Source organism: Enhydra lutris, unplaced genomic scaffold (assembly GCF_002288905.1).
Source record: "Enhydra lutris kenyoni isolate GAN:26980312 unplaced genomic scaffold, ASM228890v2 scaffoldscaffold16, whole genome shotgun sequence".
Taxonomy (NCBI): Eukaryota; Metazoa; Chordata; class Mammalia; order Carnivora; family Mustelidae; genus Enhydra; species Enhydra lutris.
The window spans coordinates 24,109,602-24,122,503 of NW_019154100.1; the positions used below are offsets into that span (position 1 = coordinate 24,109,602).

Sequence of the window (12,902 nt, forward strand, 5' to 3'; positions counted from 1 at the left end):
TGCTGGAGGGTCAGGAGTAAGACGCCTACATTCTCCTTTCAGCTACTGCAGGGAGTTAAAAGACAGAGCGTCTGCCTCCCGTAAGCTAATTTTCCAATCCTGGAGATGCCGGCAGCTTCTTCTGGTTGCTACGCAACGGCGTAGCCCAGCCGCTGGAGTAGGATCAGCCGGGCTAGAAGCACGTGCCGCCTCTTCCGCATTCCCGGACTACATCCCCCATAATGCCGCGGACCGCGATCGGCTGGTCTCCGAAGTGGGGGAAGGGCTGGGACCGGCCGGGAGGCGGAGCGGAAGCGGACTGCGAGGGACGAGAAGAGTAGAATCTCCACGAGCTGGGAACCACCTCGTCGGTGATTCTCAATCTTGGCCTTTCTCCATCCCCACCTGGAGGCTGCTTCGCAAGCGCAGGACGCAACTGACGCCTGCTAATTGACTTTCGCTGCGCCGCCCCAGCTCGGGAGCCGGTTGGCGGCGGCGACGGTGACAAGAAGCCCACAGGCAAGGTAATGGGGAGGGGGCGAGAGGAAAGCGGGGGGAGGAGGCGACTCTGCCCGCCCGCCCCGCGCCTCTCCGGTATTCCCCTCAGGCCCGGCGGCCGCCCTTCCTCCACCGTTTCCCGCTCGTGCCCCTCGCCCCACCCGGGCCGCTGCCCCCAGGTGTCCGCGGAAAACCGGCTCGGGAGCTGCCGGTAGCCCGCGGCGGAGGACGCTCTTTGTCCCTGCCCCTCTGGGTCTGACAGCCGTGGCCCCGTGGGCCCTGGGCGGAGAACCGAGCGAGGCTCGGGCTGCTTGATCCGAGCGGGGCGGGCTCGGTCCCGTGGCCACTGGCGCGGGGGAGCGACCGACCTGGTGCAGGGATGGAGGAGCGCCCGCTCGGCAGCCGCACTCACTTCTTTATCTGCTTTTGACAGCTCACCTCTGTTCTACTTTGAGGGAGAAAGTCAGATGCCTCTTTTTTACCCTCTCTTCAAACTCAGCTCCTGGGTGATTGGTAAGGATGAACTTAAACTGCTCTGTCGACTGTGACTTACACTCTCGAAAGCGGTACTAAGAGTGGCTCAGGGAGCCTGGGTTCCCATCCTCATCGAGGCAGGGCTTGGCTTTATGACCTTGGTTAATTAAAGGTTCTAAGCCTGAGCTTTCTCATCAAATGGAGATAACAGTACGCATCTTTAAGTTGTTAGAATAAAAAAATAATGTGCTTACAACGTCATTAATTCCTTTGATGAAAAAAATCCTTTGAATATGATACTTTTATTAGTTATATGAAGTGGCCTCTGGATTTACGAGTTTTGTGCTTTTCTTTGTTTAATGATTAGCACCCTAGGTTGTGTGTTCTTTACTTAATACCTCGTTCACCTTAAACCTAAGGAAGGAATTCCTTTAAAGTATGCTGTCTTCTTAAGTTCCACTGTTTGAAGATGGCTGAGAATGTTCTTAGGAAATTGATGACTCTGCTTTTCTGTGGATCAGCTCTGGAGATACAAGGACTTATTCACCGCCCCCCCCCCCCCCAAAGCTGTGTCCTTTGGGAGACTCTTGAGAGGAGCTTAAGTGTTTGTTTTGGCAGAGTAAGCACCTAGGTGTTCTGCAATCCTGACGTGGGGCTTCGCCATCTTTACCTTATGTCAACTTTTTCCACCACTCTACACTTTCTCACTGGTTAGTAATTTTACTCATTTGGGATTTCTGTTTGCCAGTGGTAGTTTTGATCCAGAACAAGTTGAATGAATGCAATACAATTTATAAGGAGTGATTTGAAACATTTCACATTAGTTCCTCTATAGTTTTGGTTTTTGCACTGTTCTCTCCTGATATTTACTGACAATGGTGATGAGTTTTTCTTTAAGGAAATCCTTATGGTCCTTTGTTGCTTTTTTTTCATTGAAAATGCCTGTTCTTTACTACTTTGGGTTCAAACACTGTTGTGTAATATGTGAAGTAATACGTTCTAACGCTGTTTTTGAATGTACAGTTATAGTGGGAGAAAAACCAGTAGGGCCTGATGAATTTTCTATGTTATGTCTTCAGTGACTGATGCATTAAAAAAAATTTAGGAAGAAAGGGAGAAAATCTGGTGAATGTATTTCATAAGGATACTAGCAAGGAAGTAAATAAGGGGAAAACTTATTTAAACTGTGGGAGATGACCGATGCATATAAAGAATTTTTGAAATATGATTCTCATAAAAATATGTGACAAAAATACTCATTTTGAAAAAAAAAATGTTTCTATATTGGCGTTCGTGCAGTACAGACGGAGAGTAATGGACTATGGAAATAGAAGACCTTGGTTTTTGTCCTAGCTCTGTCACTATCTATATAACCTTATGTTCCTTTGTGGTCCTCGTTTTCCTCTTGCCTAACATAGTGAATTGGTCTGATTCCAAGGACTCTTCTAGTTCAGACTTTCAATGATAAAGGGTTTTAGATGTCCTTTTTAAAACATGTAACAAATTGATATAAGCCCTTTTAGTCATTTATTTGTGTCTTAGGGTTTTTTTTTTATTCCCCATCTCGAGGAAGGGGAGGTACATGTAGGAACTAGAAAGCTGCCACAAACAAGTATTCCTCTTTCATGAACTGCATGTGTTTTTTTCTACATTTTTGACATGCTTATTTCTCTTTTTCTCTACTGCGGATCTCTTTTATTTTACTTATAGCCTCTCTCTCTTTTTTTTTTTTTTTTTTCTTATAGCCTCTCTTTACCTGTTGTGCCTATTTCTTTGTAAATCTACTTTGTCAATCCCCTAATCCAAACTTCATTGTTTCTTTTTGTATATTCTTTCCCTTTTTGCTCCTATTCCCAACAACCGGGTGTTCTTTGGTGCCCTTTTTTCCCCAAGGCCTCAGGCAAAGGTGCCCAGTGCTAGTCTAGTTAGCTATGAAGGGAGATGTGGGCTCATGTGTCACAAAACATGATTGGCTGAGGCTTTCTTTGGGCAGGTGACTAAAATATGTGGTACAACCTACTTTATTTTATTTTGTTTATTTTTTAAAATATTTATTTATTTATTTGACAGAGCGCACACGCATGAATGAGCATGAGTGGGGGAGAGGGAGAAGTGGGTTCCCTGCTTAACAGGCAGCCCAACAGTGGGCTCGATCCCAGGACCCTAGGATCATGACCTGAGTCAAGGCGGACGCTTAACTGACTGAGCCACCCAGGTGCCCCAGCCTAATATATTTTAGATTAAATTGTTACTGTGGCATAATGATTGAGTAGTTTCCCTTTGTCCTAACATTTCTATTCTTTTTTTTTTTTTTTAAAGATTTTATTTATTTATTTGACAGAGAGATCACAAGTAGGCAGGCAGAGAGAGGAGGAAGCAGGCTCTCTGCGGAGCAGAGAGCCCGATGCGGGGCTCGATCCCAGGACCCTGAGATCATGACCCGAGCCGAAGGCAGAGGCTTTAACCCACTGAGCTACCCAGGCGCCCCCTAACATTTCTATTCTTAACCTTGAATTACTTTACCCATTTTTTTTTAATCTTTGTACTCTTCAGAGCTATTATCTTCTCTCTTTTCTCCCAGATATGCCATCTAAAAATGATCCGATATCTTGAGACATGTGTCTGTATCTTAGCTGGAATTTTAGTGTAGCTTCTCTCAAAGCAGTTCACATTTAAAATTTTAGACCTAATTAGGAGTGGAAGGCTGTGTTTTCTGTTAATTTTTTCCCTACATATTAACCTTGGGCAGTATTGTGTAGAAGAAGTATTCTAAGAATGGGCCTTTCCCCCTGAAATTACATTCCGAGGTCAAGTCTGTGGAGGACTTATTTCTGAGCCTTTTTTGAAGAGAACTGTCTGAACCTCTGTGCTCTGGTGAACATACTGTGTCTTTTTGTGAAGTATTTCTGCTTTTCTTTTTTTTTTTTTTTTTTTTTGTATTTCTGCTTTTCTAATTGTAAATTCCTTAGGAGACTAATAGGCACTGATTCTTGTAGCACCTTTGGCTTAGCGAGGGCTTCTCTCCTTGCTAGTTGCTGCTGTTGTTGTTATAGTTAATTTAACTATAGTTCTAAAGCACAAAACGCAGAGCACTGAATAAATGCAAAAATGGGATTTGAAGAGGGTTTTTTTTTTTTAGGTAGGATTACCATCTATTAATGTTTTTAATGTTGTTATTGCAGTGTTTCCATAAACAATATAAGCAAGTATTTCAAGACAGGCAGTGTGAAATAGTGTTTTTAAAGTTTTGACTGCAACCCATAGTAAGAGATCTTTTTATGGCAAGACTTCATAGATACACAAATATGTGTGTGCATGTGTGTGTCTGTGTAAGAAAAAAATATAGGTAGCTAACTGAAAGAAAACTGACATAAAGCAAGATCTGTAGTGGTACCATCTACTTTGATAGTTTCTATTTTATCTTGTATTTTTAAAAAGTGCCATTTGCAAACTGTTAAGTTGATTTTTGTTACCTGCTTTTGAAAAACAGGAGAGTCCTGTGCTGAGAATTTGGATGCCTGATTCCCCCCATTTGTTTGCTAATGGATAGTCATTAATCCTCTTTGTGCTTCATTTTCCTTTTCTTTAAAATGAGGGTGATGGGGTGTCTGGGTGGCTCAGTTGTTAAATGTCTGCCTTCAGCTTGGGTCATGATCCCAGGGTCCTGGGTTTGAGCCCCACATCAGGCTCCCTGCCAAGCGAGTAGCCTGCTTCTCCTTCTCCCTCTGCCTGCTGTTCCCCCTGGTTGTGCTCACTCTTTCTTAGTCAAATAAATAAATAAAGATCTTAAAAAAGAAAAAAAAAATGAGGGTGATCCTCTGTCTTGACTGTAATAATAATGTTAACTAATATATTTGTCTTTAGGTCCCTGGCTAGGGAGAAACCACTGAAAAATTGCTTAAATATCTAGTTGTTTGCACGTTTGGTATTTGGGAAGAGGCATAAAAAAACTTTGAACAGATCTTTGGAAGTTATTGGAATGGAGACTTTAAGGCCTTTAATAAATGTGAAAACTAAGAAAAAAGTTTCCCCCCTTTTTTCTGTTTCTACCATTTTGTCCTTTAACAAGGAATCTTTTAGAGTTTGAAAATTTCTATTTAAAATGCTTAGTAACCAATATCTGGGTGGCTCAGTCCATTAAGCATCTGCCTCTTGATATCAGCTCAGGTATTTTTTTTTTAAATTAATATGTAATGTATTATTTGTTTCAGGGGTAGAGGTCTGTGATTCATCAGTCTTACACAATACACAGCCCTCACCACAACACATACCCTCCCCAGTGTCCATCACCTAGTCACCCCATCTTCCCACCCCCTTCCACTCCAGCAGCCCTCTGTTTCCCGAAATTAAGAAGTTATTATGGTTTTTCTCCCTCTCTGGTTTCGTCTTATTTCATTTCTTCCTTTCTTCCCCTCTGATCCTCTGTCTTGTTTCTCAGATTCCTTATATCAGTGCGATCATATGATAATTGTCTTTCTCTGACTTATTTCGCTTAGCATAATACCCTCTAGTTCCATCCATATTATTGCAGTTGGCAAGATTTCATTTTTGATGGCTGTATAATATTCCATTGTATTTATATGCCACATTTTTTTTTTTAAGATTTTATTTATTTATTTGACAGGGAGTCATATAGCGAGAGAAGGAACACAAGCAGGGGGAATGGGAGAGAGAGAAGCAGGCTTCCTGTTAAGCAGAGAGCCCAATGCGGGGCTTAACCCTAGGACCTGGGATCATGACCTGAGCCCAAGGTAGACGCTTAATGACTGAGCCACCCAGGCATCCTATACACATTGTCTTTATCCATTCACCTGTCCATGGACATCGAGGCTCTCTCCACAGTTTGTCTATTGGGGACATTGCTGCTATAAACATTGGGGTGCACTTGCCCCTTTGGATCACTATATTTGTATCTTTGGGGTAAATACCCAGTAGTGCAATTGCTGGATTGTAGGGTATCAGCTCAGGTCTTGATCCCAGGGTCATGCGTTCAAGTCCAGCTTTGGGCTTCACTGTGGAACCTACTTTAAAAAAAAAATTGCTTTATAGCAATTTTAAGTTAACATGTTGGCAAATTGTTACCTAGATTTTATTCCATACCCCATTTTAACTACACTGCCCCCCCATGTTAGAAAATGCTAATAGGAATGTATTTACTTATTTTTCTGTGCAAAGTCACTATACCAGATTATTACTCTTCCCGTATGTTACTGAACAGTAGAACTACCATTCTTCTAAGAAAAGGGAAAACAAAACTTTCTATGCTTGTGGGTTTCCTTCTGTTTACTTTGAATGATTTCTCCAAACCAGGCCATTCCATGCTGGGGATTGGGATTCCTCCCATTCTCATTTGTTTGTATGGAGGAGACTAGGAATAAGGAATTTACTGCCTGCTCCCAAGATTCTGGTCAGAAAAGAATTCTAAAGGTTTTGGTTGGAAGGAAATTGGAACCAGACTTTACTTCCTCTTGTTTTTCAGATCAGACCTCCCTTGAGGGCCTTCCTTGATCTGATACTTCACATAGACTCCTCAGATATTTTCACGTCACCCTGTTTATTTTCTCCATAGTAGTTTATGACAAGCTGATATTAACTTGTTTCTGCGCTTGCTTGTTTATTGTCTCCAACTAAGAAATAATCTCCACAAGAAGAATCCTGTCTTGTTTCACCTTTTACATCTCCAGTTCTGGTGCACAGTAGGTACTGCAATAAATATTGTGAATGAGTAAGTGAGCAAATGAATGAATAAACCAAGTTCTTTCATGCTTTAAATGAAACTTTGTATAATAGATTGTTGAGCCTAGGTCTTTATGTAGTCCTCCCCAACCCCCAAATTCTTTTTTCTAGAAATACGTTTTCTTATCAGTGTCTGCTGGACATTGTGAAGGTGTCTCCATCCAGAAGATCTTGTATTTATCTGCTTTACTTCATATTTATTTCTCTTGTTTTTTGCTTATGTAAAAAAAAAGCTAAGCTCTAAGATTTCTTAAATCCTTCTTGTAGTAATTTTGTAATAGTTTGATTTATGGGAATAAAGTGTATTGAAACTTTAATGTGCCTACTTGATAATTTAATGAATAGTCTAAGCATATATTTTTGGAATTTTAGGATCATTGCTCTAAACTGCCATTACTGTTCTCTGGCTATGTTCTTTTTTGTTTTTTGTTTTTTTAAAGATTTTATTTATTTATTGGACAGACAGAGATCACAAGTAGGCAGAGAGGCCGGCAGAGAGAGAGGAGGAAGCAGGCTCCCCGCTGAGCAGAGAGCCTGATGTGGGGCTCTATCCCAGGGTCCTGGGATCATGAGCTGAGCCGAAGGCAGAGGCCTTAACCCACTGAGCCACCCAGGGTCCCCTTGTTGTTGTTGTTTTAAGATTTTATTTATTTATTTGAGAGAGAGAGAGAACGTGCGCTTGAGAGAGCTTGAGTGCACAGACTGGGGGGAGGGGGAGGGGGGGGGAGGGGGGGCCCCCGGGGGGAGGGGGGGGGGGGGGGGGGGGGGGGGATGGCTGGATCCCAGGACCCCAAGATATGACCTGAGCTGCAGGCAGATGACCTGAGTTGCAGGCAGACACATAATTGACTGAACTACCCAGGTGCCCTCGGGTTATGTTCTTTTTTTTTCTTTTTTTTTTAAAGATTTTTTATTTATTTATTTGACAGAGAGAAATCACAAGTAGACAGAGAGGCAGGCAGAGAGAGAGAGAGAGAGAGAGGGAAGCAGGCTCCCTGCTGAGCAGAGAGCCCGATGCGGGACTCGATCCCAGGACCCTGAGATCATGACCTGAGCCGAAGGCAGCGGCTCAACCCACTGAGCCACCCAGGCGCCCCGGGTTATGTTCTTTTAAAGCAAAAGAGAATAAGCTTCATTTAATGTTACAGTTCATTTAGTATTTTACAACTTAGCCTTTCTAGTGGAGGTAAAGAAAGTAGTATGGTATAGAGAAAAACCTAAATAGTGAGTCAGGACCTGTCTTCTAGATCAATATAGTTTTTGCCATTAACTGTCTCATTTTAGGCAAGATAACCCTGGGTTTTATTTCATATGAAATGTCAGGGGATTGTATTAGATTTCTTCTCAGATTCATCTAGCCACAAAATGGATAATTGAAGATACTTTAATTTTATCTTGAAACTTCCATCTCCTCTGCCCTTTTGCCCCCCTACCCCCCCAACACTGTAGGGAAGTCATTGCTGCTTGGGAGAAGGTGGGGTTAGACTCAGGGATGTGCTTAAAGTAAACCGTAGGTATATCTACTGATTGTCAGTGGGGTTTATGGGAGTTGTGGCAGCAGTGTAGGGTCAGTTACTCTTGCCCTTAGGCACATGGGATTGTGGGGACAAGGTTCATGACTGGATGAGAAGATGTGATTTGTGATATAAAGCTGATATAAAGTAATGTGTTGTGAGAGAAGATCAGCATGGACTGGGGTAAGGTGATGAGGTTTTGAAATCCTTCTGGCTAAGGTAGTGTTTAAACAGATACTCTAGTCTCATTGTAGGCTATTTGGAAGATGAAGTTTTCTCATCAACAGTGCCATTGTATCATCTTTTAGGACTGGGTAATTCTTTAGTAATTAGTAATCAGTAACTAGTACCAATGAATATTTCATGCTATCCACAAATTCTGAGTAGAAATTTGTTCAAGCCTGTGGCCTCTCTGGTAGCTGTTAACTAACTGAATGAGAGGATGTAAGGAAACATGCTTCATAAATAAAAATGGATGTAAATGTAAGGTGCTATTATTATTATTGTATGAAACAGTGAGAAGACTGGCTTGATTGGGGGAGATATTTTTGTGACTAATGGGAAATAGATTTGCCTTTGGGGACTGGATTATGGAGGACCATGAGAGCTAATCAGAGGAGTTTTATTTGGGTCTAGTAAAACAAAAAACTCCTGTATTAACTCAGATTACTCAGATTATCAAGAATTACTGGCATTACTGCATTAGTGCCTGACACTAATAATAAAAGTTAGTGTATATTGAGTAGTATGAGGTGTTATTTATCTTTACCAGTATAAATGAGGACATCAGGGTCTAGGGAGGAGATAAAGTAACTTGCTTAAGGTTTTAAAGATAGAATATGTAATTTCATATGGAATATGTGGGGCCGGAGATGGGACAGGAGTGGGAGTGCTACTTTTTGAAGAGGCAACATTTGAGATAAATAATACTAAAAAATGAAAAGGAGCAAGCAGCGGGGAGAACATTGCAGGGAGGTGAATAGCAGTTGTATATAGAGCCTGAGGTCAGAAAGCATTTGGTTGGTCTTGCCTGGAGGGACTGTAGCACAGTGAGTAAATAGAAGTGGTGTGAGATTAGGACAAGAGAGAGAAGGGGAGAAGTCAGATTTTGTAGGGCCTTGTGGCTTGAGGTAAAGAGTTTTAATTTTATTTTAAGTACAGTGGGAAACTGTTGAAGGGTTTTTAAACAGGGGAGTGATGTACTACAACTTTGTGTGTGGTTAAAAAATACATAAAATGTACCATTTGAACGATATTTAAGCGTACATTTCAGTGACATTAAGAATGTTCACATTGTTGTGCAGCCATTACCATTATACATCTTCAGAACTTTTTCATCGTCCCAGAGTAAAACTCTGTACCGTAAACTTTAAACCATAACTCTCCATTCTTCTCTCCTCAGCCCCAGCCCCAGCCCCTGGTAACTACCATTCTACTTTCTTTCTCAATGTATCTGACTGGTCTAAGTACCTATATTAAGTGGAATCCTACAATATTTGTCTTTTTGTGTCTGGTTTATTTTTTAAAAGATTTTTATTTATTTATTTGAGAGAGAGACAGTGAGAGAGAGCATGAGCGAGGAGAAGGTCAGAGGGAGAAGCAGACTCCCCACGGAGCCAGGAGCCCGATGTGGGACTTGATCCCGGGACTCCGGGATCATGACCTGAGCCGAAGGCAGTCGTCCAACCAACTGAGCCACCCAGGGGTCCCCTGGTTTATTAACTTAGTAAGATATATGTACCTTTTTAAAGTAGGCTCCATGCCCAACGTAGGTCTTGAACACATGATCCTGAGATTAAGGGTCATGCTCCTATGACTGAGCCAGCCAGGCGCCTCTTAGTATGATATCTTTAAGGTTCATCTGTGTTGTAGCTTGTATCAGAATTTTATTCCCATTTAAACCTGAGTAGTATTCCATGGTATGTATATACTACATTTTGTTTATCTGTTCATTTTTTTGGACATGGGTTATTTCTACTTTTTGTCTATTGTTGAATTATGCTGCAATGAACATAGGTGCACAAGTATCTCGGAGTCCCTGCTTTCAGTTCTTTAGTGATTCTACCCAGAAGTGGAATTACTGGATCATATGGTAATTACGTGTTTAATTTTTTGAAGAACTGATGTACTGTTGGTTTCCACAGTGGTTGCACCATTTTTCATTCCTATCAGCAGTACACAAGAGTTTCAATGCCTCCACATCTACCAACACTTGTTTTTTTGTTTAGTTTTGGATTTTTTGATATATGTTATAGGGAAGAGACATCTTTTTTTTTCCCTATCTTTTTAGGTTCAGTACCTGGGGCTCTGCAAATTAAATTGACAAAAGCCAGATTAACAGGAGAAAAAGGGTTATTTCATATGCAAATGAGGGGCTTTACAGAAATGAAATGAAAACCAAAGAAGCAAGTAGGCCTGAGAGCTTGTATATCATTTAGACACAGAGCTATAAATTGTGAAGATCTGACAAGACAAAGGAAAAGGAGTTTTAGTTTCTAGAGGCAGTTGGTTGTGAGAAGGTAATATATGGGAGAAACTAATGGAAAATAAGGGTTGTTGAAGATGTATTTGTACAGATTTGTCTCAACATCAACTCCCTGTCTCCCATGATGAGAATGTTGTCGCCTTTCTGATGGGGAATTCTTGTCTGCCTTTTAGAAAGGGGGAGAGCAAGGCAGGAAACACTTCCTGCATCTGCAATTTCTTAGTCATCTTCAGTTCCAACTAATCCTTATACAGCAGTGGCATGCTTGTACTTTGGGGTGGTATACTCTGATGCCCTTCCTATCATGCTAATAATGGGTATGAAGTGGTATCTCATTGTGGTTTAATTTGCATTTCCCTAATGATTAGTGATTTGAGCGTCTTTTCATGTGTGTATTGTTCATTTACATATCTCCTTTGAGAACCATTGGAATTTTTACTATTCAAATTGTGACTTGTTTTTAGAACATTTTGGCTGCTTTGAGGACAGTGGCTTGAAGTGGGGTTGGAGAGGAATCTGGGAAACTACTTGAGAAACAGCTGCAGGAATCCAGTTGGAGATGATGATACTTGGACCACACTCCTTTGCCTTTTCAGATCTAGTGCTCTACAGACAACTTCATTTTATTTTATTATTTATTTATTTCTTTAGATAATTTGTGACAACTTCGTTTTAAATGTGCCTCCTCTCCTTCACTTCTGCTTTTGAGCATATACACTCTAATTCCTTTTGTATTCTCTGCAGGTACCCAAGAACTTTCCCCTGGGAATCCCAAAGATATTTATAAGTCTATCTTAGGTCAAAATAATGATGGTGAAGGTGATGATGATTTTGTTTTTGTCCCTTTATTTTTAAGAGCTTTTTTTATTAGAGAGCAAGTGAGAGAGGAAGCATGAGCTGGGTGAGAGGGTATTGGGGAAGGGAGAAGCAGACTCCCTGCTGAGCAGGGGGCCTGATGTTGGGTTCAATCCCAGGGCCCTGGGATCATGACCTGAGTGGAAGGCAGGCACTTAACTGACTGAGCCACCCAGAAACCCCTTTGTTTTGCTTTTTAAAAACTACTTGGGTCAAATATGAAGTTTGACTTTTTAGTCATTAGTAGACATGTAAGGACCTATTCAGCCAGAGCAGCCCCCACCCGGGTTGAACTGCCATTTTGCTGTAAAGCTTAAATCGACCTTGGCCCCCCCCCCCCAGGGGAACTTACTTAAAAGCAAGTCCAGGAAACCAGTCCCAGGTAACAAAGTCCAAATACAAGGGTGGGGCAGGCCAGGTGGAGGTATTCAATCAGTGGGGGCGCATACTGTCTCCTAGCTACCAAGGAGTATGGGCCCCCGCCCTTTGGGGCCTTTTGGAGCCAATCCTAATCAAGGTGTGATAGGCTAAATCGAATGTCTACTAGGGTAAATTGTAATTCAATTGGTCCATCACTGTGGAGTTTCCTGTGTGTGTTACAATCTCATTGGCCACCTGTGTGTGGCCAGGCCCAACCACATGGCCTTTGCTCTATAAAAGTTAGTCTGGAAAGCAGGGAGGGGTCGTCCTCTCTGGAGGGGCAGCCCCGACCGGTCTGTTTGACAGTCGGTATGATTCCTGATGCTTGGCACGAAAAGCTTTGCTTGACCTTCGCTTTGTATCAGTCTCGCTCCTTTAATCATGGACCCATAATTGGGGTACCCAATTTTGGGGGACCCAACAAGACAATTGATATGGTGGCCTAGAAGTTGGGATGAAAAAGCATTCAGATTGTACACTATTTTGGTCAATAAAGGACTCTAATAAATACTGTGCTCGATTGTAGCCATAAACCCTTAGTGACAATGTAGGCCTTTTAGGTGTAATTGTTATTTCCCTCATGACCTAGGTGGCCTTCCAGGAGATGGACCAGTACTTGAAAACTAAAGAAAAAAAAATGGGGAGGTTCAGAGTGCAAGTTCCTATGTCACTTGCAGCTTTGAACATTACACAGAAAGGAGACATTATTAAACCCTCTCTTTTTTTCTTTTTCTTTCCTAAAGATTGAGTCCAAGAATAATTACTCCTTAGAATTACTAAAATAGGGGCACCTGGGTGGCTCAGTGGGTTGAGCCTCTGCCTTTGGCTCAGTTCATGATTTCAGGGTCCTGGGATCGAGCCCTACATCAGGCTCTCTGCTCAGCAGGGAGCCTGCCCCCCGCCCCCCGCCTACTTGTGATCTCTCTCTGTCAAATAAATAA

The 12,902-nt window shown here is 42.0% G+C and overlaps 1 protein-coding gene across 3 annotated transcripts in view; it reads left to right on the forward strand.

Moving 5' to 3' along the window:
- The first annotated feature begins 273 nt into the window (after positions 1-273).
- Positions 274-12,902, forward strand: part of LOC111147343 (coiled-coil domain containing 126) — a 49,034-nt gene continuing 36,405 nt past the window's right edge. The window contains exons 1-2 of one of the 3 annotated variants that reach the window (XM_022503339.1): positions 443-503; positions 911-990. The gene's annotated coding sequence lies outside the window, so the exon portion shown is untranslated. Of the gene's footprint in view, positions 504-846; positions 991-12,902 lie in introns of those variants that run through there. The other 2 variants (XM_022503341.1, XM_022503340.1) reach the window with 2 other exon arrangements.